This window comes from Ranitomeya imitator, chromosome 4 (assembly GCF_032444005.1).
Source record: "Ranitomeya imitator isolate aRanImi1 chromosome 4, aRanImi1.pri, whole genome shotgun sequence".
NCBI lineage: Eukaryota > Metazoa > Chordata > Amphibia > Anura > Dendrobatidae > Ranitomeya > Ranitomeya imitator.
The window spans coordinates 358,360,107-358,378,114 of record NC_091285.1 but is presented as its reverse complement, the minus strand read 5'-3'; positions in this window follow the sequence as shown (position 1 = coordinate 358,378,114).

Sequence of the window (18,008 nt, the reverse complement as noted above, 5' to 3'; positions counted from 1 at the left end):
AGGAAATACACCCTATCTTATCCCACAGTTGCCCCTCCTATGTTAACTATGTACAGGGCTATTGCTACAAGCTACACTGTGCCCCGTCCAGTGGCTAAACTTAGGCACTGCACTGTTCCTATGTTAACTATCTTAGAAATAGCAAACTACATATATACAGGCCCCAGTGGATGAGCATGGAGCAACTGGGTGAGCTGGAATTAAGTTTCCTCATATATATATATATATACACAACATGCAGCCATACACAAGGAAGGCTTTACAATTAGGGAGTATTCACATTAAGGAAGGGAGTGGAGTATTACACAGTCCCGGTGCAACCCTTACAAGGAAGCAGCCAAACACGAGATTTGCAAAGTTGGCACTAATGGATGACACAGTCCTCTGTCACCACTGCTTCCCTGGGAACACGAAGTGCATTGATAAATCTGGGCTGCATGCACCAAGCTTACTGTGCATTAGCAAGAAGACAGAGATTTGCAACTACACGTAACCACATACACAAATGCACAGACACACGTCACATACACGGATGCAATATCCACATATCACCATTTACACACTCGCACACATCACCACATACACGGATGCACACATACACACTACACCAAGCACACGGTGACACGGATGAACACATTTATTTCATCACACACACATACACAGGAATACACTGACGTGGAGAGTTGAGCTTGCATTTACACCATGTTCCAAATTATTATGCAAATGATATTTTACTCCGTTTTTCCTAAATGGTCAGTGCAAATGACAGTCAGTCTAATAAATGTCATCACCCGTTAGAGTATACATCAAATTTTATTGAAGAAACCTCCCAATGATAACAGTATAATCTCCAAAATGAATAAAAACTCAAAATGCACTGTTCCAAATTATTAGGCACAGTAGAATTTCTAAACATTTGATATGTTTTAACCCCTTCAAGTCGCGGCCCTTTTTCATTTTTGCGTGTTCGTTTTTCGCTTCCCTCCTTCCCAGAGCCATAACTTTTTTATTTTTCCGTCAATATGGTCATGTGAGGGCTTATTTTTTGCGGGACAAGTTGTACTTTTGAACGACACCATTGGTTTTACCATGTCTTTTACTAGAAAACGGGAAAAAAATTCCAAGTGCGGTGAAATTGCAAAAAAAGTGCAATCCCACACTTGTTTTTTTGTTTGGCTTTTTTGCTAGGTTCACTAAATGCTAAAACTAGCCTGCCATTATGATTCTCTAGGTCATTACGAGTTCATAGACACCTAACATGACTAGGTTATTTTTTATCTAAGTGGTGAAAAAAAATTCCAAACTTTGCTAAAAAAAAAAAAAAAAAAAGTGCCATTTTCCGATACCCGTAGCGTCTCCATTTTTCGTGATCTGGGGTCGGTTGAGGGCTTATTTTTTGCGTGCCGAGCTGATGTTTTTAATGATACCATTTTTGCGCAGATACGTTCTTTGGATCGCCCGTTATTGCATTTTAATGCAATGTTGCAGCGACCAAAAAAACGTAATTCTGGCGTTTCGGATTTTTTTCTCGCTACTCCGTTTAGCGATCAGGTTAATGCTTTTTTTTAATTGATAGATCGGGCGATTCTGAACACGGCGATACCAAACACGTGTAGGTTTGTTTTTTTTTAAATTGTTTTATTTAGGATGGGGCGAAAGGGGGGTGATTTAAACTTTTATATTTTTTATATTTTTTTCATATTTTTAAAAACATTTTTTTTTTACTTGTGCCATGCTTCAATAGCCTCCATGGGAGGCTAGAAGCTGGCATAGCCTGATCGGCTCTGCTACATAGCAGCGATCATCAGATCGCTGCTATGTAGCAGAAATGCAGGTGTGCTGTGAGCGCCGACCACAGGGGGGCGCTCACAGCAGACCTGCATCAGTAACCATAGAGGTCTCAAGGACCTCTATGGTTACGTTCCTGATGCATCGCCGACCCCCGATCATGTGATGGGGGTCGGCGATGACGTCATATCCGACCGCCCGGCCGGATGCGGTAGTTAAATGCCGCTGTCTGTGTTTGACAGCGGCATTTAACAGGTTAATAGCGGCGGGTGAATAGCGATTTCACCCGCCGCTATTGCGCACACATGTCAGCTGTACAAAACAGCTGACATGTCGCGACTTTGATGTGGGCTCACCGCCGGAGCCCACATCAAAGGGGGATTCACGGCATGCGCAGTAGATGTACGGCGCATGTCGTGAAGGGGTTAAAGAACTGAAAATGCTCATTCGTGGAATTTCCGGCATTAGGAGGTCACATTCACTGAACAAAAAAGCTATTTAACTCCAAAACATCCTAACAGGCCAAGTTACTTGTTAACATAGGAACCCTTCTTTGATATCACCTTCACAATTCTTACATCCATTGAACTTGTGAGTTTTTGGAGAGTTTCTGCTTGTATTTCTGTGCATGAAGTCAGAATAGCCTCCCAGAGCTGCTGTTGTGATGTGAACTGCCTCCCACCCTCATAGATCTTTTGCTTGATGATTCTCCAAAGGTTCTCTATAGGGTTGAGCTCAGGGGAAGATGGTGGCCACACTATGAGTTTATCTCCTTTTATGCCCATAGCAGCCAATGACTCAGAGGTATTCTTTGCAGCATGAGAGGGTGCATTGTCATGCATGATGATGATTTTGCTCCTGAAGACACGTTTCTGCTTTTTATACAATGGAAGAAAGTTGTCAGTCAGAAACTCTATATACTTTACAGAGGTCATTTTCACACCTCCAGGAACGTTAAAGGGCCCTACCAGCTGTTTCCCCATGATTCCAGCACAAAACATGACTCCTCTACCTCCTTGCTGACGTCGCAGCCTTGTTGGGACATGGTTGCCATCCACCAACCATCCACTACTCCATCAATCTGGACCATCCAGGGTTGCTCCTCAGTAAACAAGACTGTTTGAAAATTAATCTTCATGTATGTCTGGGCCCATTGCAACCATTCCTGCTTGTGAACACTGTTTAGGGGTGGCCGATTAGTAGGTTTATGCACCACAGCAAGCCTTTGAAGGATCCTACACCTTGAGGTTCTAGGGACTCCAGAGGCACCAGAAGCTTCAAATAACTGTTTGCTGCTTTGTAATGGTATTTTGGCAGCTGCTCTCTTAATCCAATGAATTTGGCAGAAACCTTCCTCATGATGCCTTTATCTGTATGAACTCTGTCTGTGCTCTGTTTCAGTCACAAATCTCTTCACAGTATGATGATCACTCTTAAGTTTTCGTATAATATGTAATATTTTCATACCTTGTCCAAGGCATTGCACTATTCAACGCTTTTCAGCAGCAGAGAGATCCTTTTTATTTCCCATATTTCTTGAAACCAGTGGCCTGCTTAATAATGTGGAACATCATTTTTAAGTAGTTTTCCTTTAATTAAAATCACCTGGAAAACTAATTATCACATGTGTTTAAGATTGATTTCAGTGATCCATTGAGCCCTGAGACAATACCATCCACGACTTTATTTGAAAAACAAAACAATTACATTTTTATGACACTTAAATCCAATTTGCATAATAATTTGGAACACAGTGTACACAGAATGAGGCATACAGAAAATTACTCTAATATTTCTGCCTGCCCCAAAGATATGATTCAACCCTGCCTCTCCCCAAACAACTAAGAAGCAAAAAGGTACCTTATTATAAGCCTCCTTGATGGCCTGTAGCTACTCATACTTCTGAATGAAGGTTCTTACTCATGTTGTGGGGCAGCCAGAAGCAGCCTCCTCAGCGATTGGGGTGTCTGTTGTGAATTCTGCTCTTGGGCTCCCTCCGGTGGTTGTTGATGGTAATGCAGTTATTCCCGAGCAGTAGTCTTGGACAGGTGTTTCTGCTAATTGTAATTTTGACTGGGGTATTTAGCTGTGCAGGACTCATTAGTCCTTGCCAGTAGTCAATGTTCCTTTAGAAGTGTTGGTCCTCTGCCTGGCCTCTCCTGCTTGCTGCCATTTCAGCTAAGATAAGTGTTTGCTTCATTTTTTTTAGACACACTGCTGTGTGTTTATTTTCTGTGCTTATCCTGTTTCTATTTTTGTTCCTGCTAGACTGTGCCTGATGTTTTTCTCAGTCTAGTTGGACTCGCTGGAGTCGCAGATATACTCTCCACATCTTTAGTTAGGTGGTGGAGTTTTTGTATTTTTCTGCTGTGGATATTTTGTAGTGTTTTATGCTGACCGCATAGTATCCTGTACTATCCTTTCCTATCTAGGTAGAAGTGGCCTCCTTTGCTTATCCCTGTTTTCTGTCTGCGTGTGTCTTTTCCTCTCCTACTCACAGTCATTATTTGTGGGGGGCTACCTATCCTTTGGGGATCTACTCTGAGGCAAGAGAGTTTTCCTATTTCCATCTTTAGGAATATTTAGTCCTTAGGCTGTGTCGAGGTGTCTAGGTCTGGTTAGGCACACCCCACGGCTACTTCTAGTTGCGGTGATAGGATCAGAGTTTGCGGTCAGTAAAGTTACCACTGCTCCAGCAAAGGTCATTTCATGCTGCTCCAAGGCCACCTGATCATAAAAGGTGTCTGAACGGCGCAAAGCCACAGCTAGGAGATCAGACCAGGGGGCAATTGCCCTTTTGCCCCTCGTCCCAATCTGCCTCTGCTGGTACGTGCATTATATACAAGGTTATAAGGCTGTGACAAAGGGATTTAGACATGAACAGGCTAAGATAGTTTGACAAAGTCACTGGCAAGGTGCTGGAAAGGAGATATGCTTCACTGAGGCTATTAGCTTCAGTGATTTGGAACCCAAAAGTTTGCTCCAGCACACTATGTGTTGAGAAGGGTTAATCGGCTGGGTTTTTGTGAACAATAGAGTGGGTGGGAGGTTGTCCACCTTATCTTCACCCCAAGGTGTGGTCTCGGGTTTAAATAGTTGGCCTCTTGTGACATTCAGGGTTCAGTGTGTCTGGAGAGGCTAATGTTATGTTTGCTAATGACAGGTGTTATGAAGGCAATCCAGAAACACAGTGTGCTTAGCGATCAGAGCGCACACAGTGATCTGACAAATACCCAAAAATACAAGAACGAGCTCTGAGACGTGGAAACTCTGTAGACTGCACACCTGATCCTATCCTAAACACAACTAAAAGCGGCTGTGGATTGCGCCTAACAACTACCTAGGCAACTCGGCACAGCCTAAGAAACTAGCTAGCCTGAAGATAGAAAAATAGGCCTGACTTGCCCCAGAGAAATTCCCCAAAGAAAAAGGCAGCCCCCCACATATAATGACTGTGAGTAAGATGAAAAGACAAAACGTAGGGATGAAATAGATTCAGCAAAGTGGGGCCCGATATTCTAGGACAGAGCGAGGACAGTAAAGCGAACTTTGCAGTCTACAAAAAACCCTAAAGCAAAACCACGCAAAGGGGGCAAAAAAAACCACCGTGCCGAACTAACGGCACGGCGGTACACCCTTTGCGTCTCAGAGCTTCCAGCAAAACAAAAGACAAGCTGGACAGAAAAAAAGCAACAAAAAAGCAAAAAGCACTTAGCTATACAGAGCAGCAGGTCACAGGAACAATCAGGAGAAGCTCAGATCCAACACTGAAACATTGACAAGGAGCAAGGATAGCAGCATCAGGCGGAGTTAAGTAATGAAGCAGTTAACGAGCTCACCAGAACACCTGAGGGAGGAAGCTCAGAAGCTGCAGTACCACTTGTGACCACAGGAGTGAATTCAGCCACAGAATTCACAACAGTACCCCCCCCTTGAGGAGGGGTCACCGAACCCTCACCAGAGCCCCCAGGCCGACCAGGATGAGCCGCATGAAAGGCACGAACAAGATCGGAAGCATGAACATCAGAGGCAAAAACCCAGGAATTATCTTCCTGAGCATAACCCTTCCATTTAACCAGATACTGGAGTTTCCGTCTAGAAACACGAGAATCCAAAATCTTCTCCACAATATACTCCAATTCCCCCTCCACCAAAACCGGGGCAGGAGGCTCAACAGATGGAACCATAGGTGCCACGTATCTCCGCAACAACGACCTATGGAATACATTATGTATGGAAAAGGAGTCTGGGAGGGTCAAACGAAAAGACACAGGATTGAGAACCTCAGAAATCCTATACGGACCAATAAAACATAGTAACATAGTAACATAGTAACATAGTTAGTAAGGCCGAAAAAAGACATTTGTCCATCCAGTTCAGCCTATATTCCATCATAATAAATACCCAGATCTACGTCCTTCTACAGAACCTAATAATTGTATGATACAATATTGTTCTGCTCCAGGAAGACATCCAGGCCTCTCTTGAACCCCTCGACTGAGTTCGCCATCACCACCTCCTCAGGCAAGCAATTCCAGATTCTCACTGCCCTAACAGTAAAGAATCCTCTTCTATGTTGGTGGAAAAACCTTCTCTCCTCCAGACGCAAAGAATGCCCCCTTGTGCCCGTCACCTTCCTTGGTATAAACAGATCCTCAGCGAGATATTTGTATTGTCCCCTTATATACTTATACATGGTTATTAGATCGCCCCTCAGTCGTCTTTTTTCTAGACTAAATAATCCTAATTTCGCTAATCTATCTGGGTATTGTAGTTCTCCCATCCCCTTTATTAATTTTGTTGCCCTCCTTTGTACTCTCTCTAGTTCCATTATATCCTTCCTGAGCACCGGTGCCCAAAACTGGACACAGTACTCCATGTGCGGTCTAACTAGGGATTTGTACAGAGGCAGTATAATGCTCTCATCATGTGTATCCAGACCTCTTTTAATGCACCCCATGATCCTGTTTGCCTTGGCAGCTGCTGCCTGGCACTGGCTGCTCCAGGTAAGTTTATCATTAACTAGGATCCCCAAGTCCTTCTCCCTGTCAGATTTACCCAGTGGTTTCCCGTTCAGTGTGTAATGGTGATATTGATTCCCTCTTCCCATGTGTATAACCTTACATTTATCATTGTTAAACCTCATCTGCCACCTTTCAGCCCAAGTTTCCAACTTATCCAGATCCATCTGTAGCAGAATACTATCTTCTCTTGTATTAACTGCTTTACATAGTTTTGTATCATCTGCAAATATCGATATTTTACTGTGTAAACCTTCTACCAGGTATCTTCTACAAAAACCAAAACGAGGTTTAAATTTAGGAGAGGAAACCTTCATAGGAATATGACGAGAAGATAACCAAACCAGATCCCCAACACGAAGTCGGGGACCCACACGGCGTCTGCGATTAGCGAAAAGTTGAGCTTTCTCCTGGGACAAGATCAAATTGTCCACTACCTGAGTCCAGATCTGCTGCAACCTATCCACCACAGAATCCACACCAGGACAGTCCGAAGACTCAACCTGTCCTGAAGAGAAACGAGGATGGAACCCAGAATTGCAAAAAAATGGAGAAACCAAGGTAGCCGAGCTGGCCCGATTATTAAGGGCGAACTCAGCCAACGGCAAAAAGGACACCCAATCATCCTGGTCTGCAGAAACAAAACATCTCAGATATGTTTCCAAGGTCTGATTGGTTCGTTCGGTCTGGCCATTAGTCTGAGGATGGAAAGCCGAGGAAAAGGATAGGTCAATGCCCATCCTACCACAAAAGGCTCGCCAAAACCTTGAAACAAACGGGGAACCTCTGTCAGAAACAATATTCTCAGGAATGCCATGCAACCGAAAGAACAAAGGTACCAAATCAGAGGAGGAAGGCAATTTAGCCAAGGGCACCAGATGGACCATTTTAGAAAAGCGATCACAGACCACCCAAATGACTGACATCTTTTGAGAAACAGGAAGGTCAGAAATGAAATCCATCGAAATATGTGTCCAAGGCCTCTTTGGGACCGGCAAGGGCAAAAGCAACCCACTGGCACGAGAACAGCAGGGCTTAGCCCTAGCACAAATCCCACAGGACTGCACAAAAGTACGTACATCCCGTGACAGAGATGGCCACCAGAAGGATCTAGCCACTAACTCTCTGGTACCAAAGATTCCAGGATGACCAGCCAACACCGAACAATGAAGTTCAGAGATAAGTTTATTAGTCCACCTATCAGGGACGAACAGTTTCTCTGCTGGACAACGATCAGGTTTATTCGCCTGAAATTTTTGCAGCACCCGCCGCAAATCAGGGGAGATGGCAGACACAATGACTCCTTCCTTGAGGATACCCGCTGGCTCAGATAAACCCGGAGAGTCGGGCACAAAACTCCTAGACAGAGCATCCGCCTTCACATTTTTAGAGCCCGGAAGGTACGAAATCACAAAGTCGAAGCGGGCAAAAAATAACGACCAACGGGCCTGTCTAGGATTCAAGCGCTTAGCAGACTCGAGATAAGTCAAGTTCTTATGATCAGTCAATACCACCACGCGATGCTTAGCTCCTTCAAGCCAATGACGCCACTCCTTGAATGCCCACTTCATGGCCAGCAACTCTCGATTGCCCACATCATAATTACGCTCAGCGGGCGAAAACTTCCTGGAAAAGAAAGCACATGGTTTCATCACTGAGCAATCAGAACCTCTCTGTGACAAAACCGCCCCTGCTCCAATCTCAGAAGCATCAACCTCGACCTGGAACGGAAGAGAAACATCTGGCTGACACAACACAGGGGCAGAACAAAAACGACGCTTCAACTCCTGAAAAGCTTCCACAGCAGCAGAAGACCAATTAACCAAATCAGCACCCTTCTTGGTCAAATCGGTCAATGGTTTGGCAATGCTAGAAAAATTACAGATGAAGCAACGATAAAAATTAGCAAAGCCCAGGAACTTTTGCAGACTTTTCAGAGATGTCGGCTGAATCCAATCCTGGATGGCTTGGACCTTAACTGGATCCATCTCGATAGTAGAAGGGGTAAAGATGAACCCCAAAAATGAAACTTTCTGCACACCGAAGAGACACTTTGATCCCTTCACAAACAAAGAGTTAGCACGCAGGACCTGAAAAACCATTCTGACCTGCTTCACATGAGACTCCCAATCATCTGAGAAGATCAAAATGTCATCCAAGTAAACAATCAGGAATTTATCCAGATACTCACGGAAGATGTCATGCATAAAAGACTGAAACACAGATGGAGCATTGGCAAGTCCGAACGGCATCACTAGATACTCAAAATGACCCTCGGGCGTATTAAATGCAGTTTTCCATTCATCTCCTTGCCTGATTCTCACCAGATTATACGCACCACGAAGATCTATCTTAGTGAACCAACTAGCCCCCTTAATCCGAGCAAACAAGTCAGATAACAATGGCAAGGGATACTGAAATTTAACAGTGATCTTATTAAGAAGGCGGTAATCAATACACGGTCTCAGCGAACCATCCTTCTTGGCTACAAAGAAGAACCCTGCTCCCAGTGGTGATGACGATGGGCGAATATGTCCCTTCTCCAGGGATTCCTTCACATAACTGCGCATAGCGGCGTGTTCGGGCACGGATAAATTAAATAATCGACCTTTAGGGAATTTACTACCAGGAATCAAATTGATAGCACAATCACAATCCCTATGCGGAGGTAGTGCATCGGACTTGGGCTCTTCAAATACATCCTGATAATCAGACAAGAACTCTGGGACCTCAGAAGGGGTGGATGACGAAATCGACAAAAATGGAACATCACCATGTACCCCCTGACAACCCCAGCTGGATACCGACATGGAATTCCAATCCAATACTGGATTATGGGTTTGTAGCCATGGCAACCCCAACACGACCACATCATGCAGATTATGCAACACCAGAAAGCGAATAACTTCCTGATGTGCAGGAGCCATGCACATGGTCAGCTGGGCCCAGTATTGAGGTTTATTCTTGGCCAAAGGTGTAGCATCAATTCCTCTCAATGGAATAGGACACCGCAAAGGCTCCAAGAAAAACCCACAACGTTTAGCATAATCCAAATCCATCAGATTCAGGGCAGCGCCCGAATCCACAAACGCCATGACAGAAAACGACGACAAAGAGCATATCAAGGTAATGGACAGAAGGAATTTGGACTGTACAGTACCAATGACGGCAGACCTAGCGGACCGCTTAGTGCGCTTAGGACAATCAGAAATAGCATGAGTGGAATCACCACAGTAGAAACACAGACCATTCAGACGTCTGTATTCCTGCCGATCAACTCTAGTCATAGTCCTATCGCACTGCATAGGCTCAGGTTTAACCTCAGGCAGTACCGCCAAATGGTGCACAGATTTACGCTTGCGCAAGCGTCGACCGATCTGAATGGCCAAAGACAAAGACTCATTCAAACCAGCAGGCATAGGAAATCCCACCATGACATCCTTAAGAGCCTCAGAGAGACCCTTTCTGAACAAAGCTGCCAGCGCAGATTCATTCCACTGAGTGAGTACTGACCATTTCCTAAATTTCTGACAATATACTTCTATATCATCCTGACCCTGGCACAAAGCCAGCAAATTTTTCTCAGCCTGATCCACTGAATTAGGCTCATCGTACAGCAATCCGAGCGCCAGGAAAAACGCATCGACACTACTCAATGCAGGGTCTCCTGGCGCAAGAGAAAATGCCCAGTCTTGAGGGTCGCCGCACAAAAAAGAAATAATAATCAAAACCTGTTGAATAGGATTACCAGAAGAATGAGGTTTCAAGGCCAGAAATAGCTTACAATTATTTTTGAAACTTAGAAACTTAGTTCTATCTCCAAAAAACAAATCAGGAATAGGAATTCTTGGTTCTAACATAGATTTCTGATCAATAGTATCTTGAATTTTTTGTACATTTATAACGAGATTATCCATTGAAGAGCACAGACCCTGAATATCCATGTCCACACCTGTGTCCAGAATCACCCAAATGTCTAGGGGAAAAAAAAAAAAGTGAACACAAAGCAGAAAAAAAAAAATGATGTCAGAACTTTTTCTTTCCCTCTATTGAGAATCATTAGTTAGGCTCCTTGTACTGTTATGTTTGCTAATGACAGGTGTTATGAAGGCAATCCAGAAACACAGTGTGCTTAGCGATCAGAGCGCACACAGTGATCTGACAAATACCCAAAAATACAAGAACGAGCTCTGAGACGTGGAAACTCTGTAGACTGCACACCTGATCCTATCCTAAACACAACTAAAAGCGGCTGTGGATTGCGCCTAACAACTACCTAGGCAACTCGGCACAGCCTAAGAAACTAGCTAGCCTGAAGATAGAAAAATAGGCCTGACTTGCCCCAGAGAAATTCCCCAAAGGAAAAGGCAGCCCCCCACATATAATGACTGTGAGTAAGATGAAAAGACAAAACGTAGGGATGAAATAAATTCAGCAAAGTGGGGCCCGATATTCTAGGACAGAGCGAGGACAGTAAAGCGAACTTTGCAGTCTACAAAAAACCCTAAAGCAAAACCACGCAAAGGGGGCAAAAAAACCCACCGTGCCGAACTAACGGCACGGCGGTACACCCTTTGCGTCTCAGAGCTTCCAGCAAAACAAAAGACAAGCTGGACAGAAAAAAAGCAACAAAAAAGCAAAAAGCACTTAGCTATACAGAGCAGCAGGTCACAGGAGCAATCAGGAGAAGCTCAGATCCAACACTGAAACATTGACAAGGAGCAAGGATAGCAGCATCAGGCGGAGTTAAGTAATGAAGCAGTTAACGAGCTCACCAGAACACCTGAGGGAGGAAGCTCAGAAGCTGCAGTACCACTTGTGACCACAGGAGTGAATTCAGCCACAGAATTCACAACAGGCTAACTCCAGAGGGGTGCTGGTGTTGGTGCTAAATTGTACTGTAACTATATATTTTTGCTAACCTTGAGCATACATATGGGCTGTGATATACCACTTTTTTGTTTTCCTGTTTAGCTCAAAGGGTAGTGTTTATTTTTTTTCCCCAATGTGGAGCTTACTCTTTGCCACATGGGTTTTTTTTTGCCTTCCTCTGGATCAACATGTTAGGGCATGTTAGGTTAGGCTATGGGTTGAACTAGATGGACTTATAGTCTTCCTTCAACCTTAATAACTATGTTACTATATATTACTATGAGATGGGGACTAATGAGAACAAGGTTCCTCAGTTGAGGGTTTCTGGGGTGAATTTTAGAACTGCTCCAATGCAAGATCTTACATTGAAAGGGGCTTTTGATAACGTGAATGTGGTAAATGGGGTTGTTCACGAGCCGAGGGCTGAAACCTGGTTTCCATATTTAACTTTAAAAGAAGAGCTGCTTAAATGGGTCACTAAACCAAGAGGGGAAGTGAAGTGATAGAGCAATTGTTTGTGCCTGGTCCCTATAGGTGTAGAGTATTAGATTTGACCCATTCGCATGTCTTTGGTGGCCATCTGTGTTATGAAAGGCAATTCAGTACTACAATGGACATAGCGGTCAGAGCACATACAGTGATCTGACAATAACCCAAAAACATAGAACGAGCTCTGAGACGTGGGAACTCTGCAGACCGCAATCCCTAATCCTCTCCAAACAACACTAGAGGCAGCCGTGGATTGCGCCTAACTCTGCCTATGCAACTCGGCACAGCCTGAGAAACTAACTAGCCTGAAGATAGAAAATAAGCCTACCTTGCCTCAGAGAAATACCCCAAAGGAAAAGGCAGCCCCCACATATAATGACTGTGAGTTAAGATGAAAAGACAAACATAGAGATGAAATAGATTCAGCAAAGTGAGGCCCGACTTTCTTAACAGATCGAGGATAGAAAAGGTAACTTTGCGGTCTACACAAAACCCTAAAGAAAACCACGCAAAGGGGGCAAAAAGACCCTCCGTACCGAACTAACGGCACGGAGGTACACCCTTTGCGTCCCAGAGCTTCCAGCAACAAATTAGACAAGCTGGACAGAAAAATAGCAAACAAATAGCAAAGAAGAACTTAGCTATGCAGAGCAGCAGGCCACAGGAATGATCCAGGGAAAAGCAAGTCCAACACTGGAACATTGACAGGAAGCCAGGATCAAAGCATTAGGTGGAGTTAAGTAGAGAAGCACCTAACGACCTCACCAGATCACCTGAGGGAGGAAACTCAGAAGCCGCAGTACCACTTCCCTCCACCAACAGAAGCTCACAGAGAGAATCAGCCAAAGTACCACTTGTGACCACAGGAGGGAGCTCTGCCACAGAATTCACAGCACATCTGGGGGTAGACAAAACTCAAGAGAGGGTCCTTCAGACGTTCTAATGGCCTGGGTGTCTCAGAGATTGTTAATATCTGTCGATCCTTCCCTACCCACTTCACTGTCCCCTAGTTACATAGTTACATAGTTATTAAGGTTGAAGGAAGACTTTAAGTCCATCTAGTTCAACCCATAGCCTAACCTAACTTGCCCTAACTGTTATGAACTGGTGATTCAGAAACACAATGAACCTGGTGGTTAAGAGCACACAAGTGACCTGAAAGTTACTAATAACATAGGACAAGCTCTGAGACGTGGGAGCTCTGCTGACCGCAATCCCTAATCCTATCACACCACACTAGAGGTAGCCGTGGAGCGTTCCTGACCAGACCTAGGCGCCTCGGGCACAGCCTGAGAAACTAGCTAGCCCTGAAGATAGAAAAATAAGCCTACCTTGCCTCAGAGAAATTCCCCAAAGGAAAAGGCAGCCTCCCACATATAATGACTGTGAGTAAAGATGAAAACACAAACACAGAGATGAAATAGGTTTTAGCAAAGTGAGGCCCGACTTACTGAATAGACCGAGGATAGGAAAGATAGCTTTGCGGACAGCACAAAAACCTACAAACAACCACGCAGAGGGCGCAAAAAGACCCTCCGTACCGGCTAACGGCACGGAGGTTCTCCCTCTGCGTCCCAGAGCTTCCAGCAAGCAAGAAAAACCAATATAGCAAGCTGGACAGAAAAAATAGCAAACAAAAGTAACACAAGCAGAACTTAGCTTATGCAGGGCAGACAGGCCACAAGAACGATCCATGAGAGAGCAAGACCAATACTGGAACATTGACTGGAGGCCAGGAACAAAGAACTAGGTGGAGTTAAATAGAGCAGCACCTAACGACTTAACCTCGTCACCTGAGGAAGGAAACTCAGAAGCCGCAGCCCCACTCACATCCACCAGAGGAAGCTCATAGACAGAACCAGCCTCAGTACCACTCATGACCACAGGAGGGAGCTTGACCACAGAATTCACAGCAGTACCCCCCCCTTGAGGAGGGGTCACCGAACCCTCACCAGAGCCCCCAGGCCGACCAGGATGAGCCAAATGAAAGGCACGAACCAGATCGGCAGCATGAACATCAGAGGCAAAGACCCAGGAATTATCTTCCTGACCATAACCCTTCCACTTAACCAGGTACTGGAGTTTCCGTCTCGAAATACGAGAATCCAAAATCTTCTCCACTATATACTCCAACTCCCCCTCAACCAAAACCGGGGCAGGAGGATCAACGGATGGAACCACAGGTGCCACGTATCTCCGCAACAATGACCTATGGAATACATTATGGATGGAAAAAGAAGCTGGAAGGGTCAAACGAAAAGACACAGGATTAAGAACCTCAGAAATCCTATACGGACCAATGAAACGAGGCTTAAACTTAGGAGAGGAAACTTTCATAGGAATATAACGAGACGACAACCAAACCAAATCCCCAACTGTTATGAAAGGCAATTCAGTACTACAATGGACATAGCGGTCAGAGCACATACAGTGATCTGACAATAACCCAAAATCATAGAACGAGCTCTGAGACGTGGTAACTCTGCAGACCGCAATCCCTAATCCTCTCCAAACAACACTAGAGGCAGCCGTGGATTGCGCCTAACTCTGCCTATGCAACTCGGCACAGCCTGAGAAACTAACTAGCCTGAAGATAGAAAATAAGCCTACCTTGCCTCAGAGAAATACCCCAAAGGAAAAGGCAGCCCCCCACATATAATGACTGAGTTAAGATGAAAAAACAAACGTAGAGATGAAATAAATTCAGCAAAGTGAGGCCCGACTTTCTTAACAGATCGAGGATAGAAAAGGTAACTTTGCGGTCTACACAAAACCCTAAAGAACACCACGCAAAGGGGGCAAAAAGACCCTCCGTACCGGACTAACGGCACGGAGGTACACCCTTTGCGTCCCAGAGCTTCCAGCAACAAATTAGACAAGCTGGACAGAAAAAATAGCAAACAAATAGCAAAGAAGAACTTAGCTATGCAGAGCAGCAGGCCACAGGAATGATCCAGGGAAAAGCAAGTCCAACACTGGAACATTGACAGGAAGCCAGGATCAAAGCATTAGGTGGAGTTAGGTAGAGAAGGACCTAACGACCTCACCAGATCACCTGAGGGAGGAAACTCAGAAGCCGCAGTACCACTTCCCTCCACCAACAGAAGCTCACAGAGAGAATCAGCCGAAGTACCACTTGTGACCACAGGAGGGAGCTCTGCCACAGAATTCACAACACCCAACACGAAGTCGGGGACCCACACAGCATCTGCGGTTAGCGAAACGTTGAGCCTTCTCCTGGGACAATGTCAAATTGTCCACTACATGAGTCCAAATCTGCTGCAACCTATCCACCACAGTATCCACACCAGGACAGTCTGAAGACTCAACCTGCCCTGAAGAGAAACGAGGATGGAAACCAGAATTGCAGAAAAAAGGCGAAACCAGAGTAGCCGAGCTGGCCCGATTATTAAGGGCGAACTCAGCCAAAGGCAAAAAGGGCACCCAATCATCCTGATCAGCAGAAACAAAACATCTCAGATATGTTTCCAAGGTCTGATTGGTTCGTTCAGTTTGGCCATTTGTCTGAGGATGGAAAGCCGAGGAAAAAGACAAATCAATGCCCATCCTAGCACAAAAGGCTCGCCAAAACCTCGAAACAAACTGGGAACCTCTGTCAGAAACGATGTTCTCCGGGAATGCCGTGTAAACGAACCACATGCTGGAAAAACAATGGCACCAAATCAGAGGAGGAAGGCAATTTAGACAAGGGTACCAAATGGACCATCTTAGAGAAGCGATCACGAACCACCCAAATGACCGACATCTTTTGAGAGATGGGGAGATCCGAAATAAAATCCATAGAGATATGTGTCCAGGGCCTCTTCGGGACCGGCAAGGGCAAAAGCAACCCACTGGCACGAGAACAGCAGGGCTTAGCCCGAGCACAAATCCCACAGGACTGCACAAACGAACGCACATCCCGCGACAGAGACGGCCACCAAAAGGATCTAGGCACCAAATCTCTGGTACCAAAGATTCCAGGATGACCAGCCAACACCGAACAATGAACCTCAGAGATAACTCTACTCGTCCATTTATCAGGGACAAACAGTTTCTCCGCTGGGCAACGGTCAGGTCTATTAGCCTGAAACTTTTGCAGCACCCGCCGCAAATCAGGGGAGATGGCAGACAAAATTACCCCCTCTTTGAGAATACCCGCCGGCTCAGGCAAACCCGGAGAGTCGGGCACAAAACTCCTAGACAGGGCATCCGCCTTCACATTTTTAGAGCCCGGAAGGTACAAAACCACAAAGTCAAAACGGGAGAAAAACAGCGACCAACGAGCCTGTCTAGGATTCAACCGTTTGGCAGACTCGAGATAAGTCAAGTTCTTGTGATCAGTCAAGACCACCACGTGATGCTTAGCTCCTTCAAGCCAATGACGCCACTCCTCGAATGCCCATTTCATGGCCAGCAACTCTCGATTGCCAACATCATAATTACGCTCAGCAGGCGAAAACTTCCTGGAAAAGAAGGCACATGGTTTCATCACCGAGCCATCAGAACTTCTTTGCGACAAAACAGCCCCTGCTCCAATCTCAGAAGCATCAACCTCGACCTGGAACGGGAGCGAAACATCTGGTTGGCACAACACAGGGGCAGAAGAAAAACGACGCTTCAACTCCTGAAAAGCTTCCACAGCAGCAGAAGACCAATTGACCACATCAGCACCCTTCTTGGTTAAATCAGTCAACGGTTTGGCAATACTAGAAAAATTATTGATGAAGCGACGATAAAAATTAGCAAAGCCCAGGAACTTTTGCAGACTCTTCAGAGATGTCGGCTGAGTCCAATCATAAATGGCCTGGACTTTAACAGGGTCCATCTCGATAGTAGAAGGGGAAAAAATGAAACCCAAAAATGAAACCTTCTGAACACCAAAGAGACACTTTGATCCCTTCACAAACAAAGAATTCGCACGCAGGACCTGGAACACCATTCTAACCTGCTTCACGTGAGACTCCCAATCATCCGAGAAGACCAAAATATCATCCAAGTATACAATCAGGAATTTATCCAGGTACTCTCGGAAGATGTCATGCATAAAGGACTGAAATACTGATGGAGCATTGGAAAGCCCGAATGGCATAACCAGGTATTCAAAATGGCCCTCGGGCGTATTAAATGCTGTTTTCCATTCATCGCCCTGTTTAATACGCACAAGATTATACGCACCACGAAGATCTATCTTGGTGAACCAACTAGCCCCCATAATCCGAGCAAACAAATCAGACAGCAGCGGCAAGGGGTACTGAAATTTGATTGTGATTTTATTTAGAAGGCGGTAATCAATACAAGGTCTCAACGAACCATCCTTCTTGGCCACAAAAAAGAACCCTGCTCCCAATGGCGACGACGACGGGCGAATATGACCCTTCTCCAAGGATTCCTTTACGTAACTCTGCATAGCGGCGTGCTCAGGCACAGACAAATTAAACAGTCGACCTTTAGGAAACTTACTACCAGGAATCAAATCGATAGCACAATCGCAATCCCTATGCGGAGGTAGGGCACTGGACTTGGGCTCATCAAATACATCCCGGTAATCCGACAAGAACTCTGGGACCTCAGAAGGGGTGGCTGATGAAATAGACAGAAATGGAACATCACCAGGTACCCCCTGACAACCCCAGCTGGACACAGACATAGACTTCCAATCCAATACTGGGTTATGGACTTGTAGCCATGGCAACCCCAACACGACCACATCATGCAGATTCTGCAACACCAGAAAGCGAATATCCTCCTGATGCGCAGGAGCCATGCACATGGTCAGTTGGGTCCAATACTGAGGCTTATTCTTGGCCAAAGGCGTAGCATCAATTCCTCTCAATG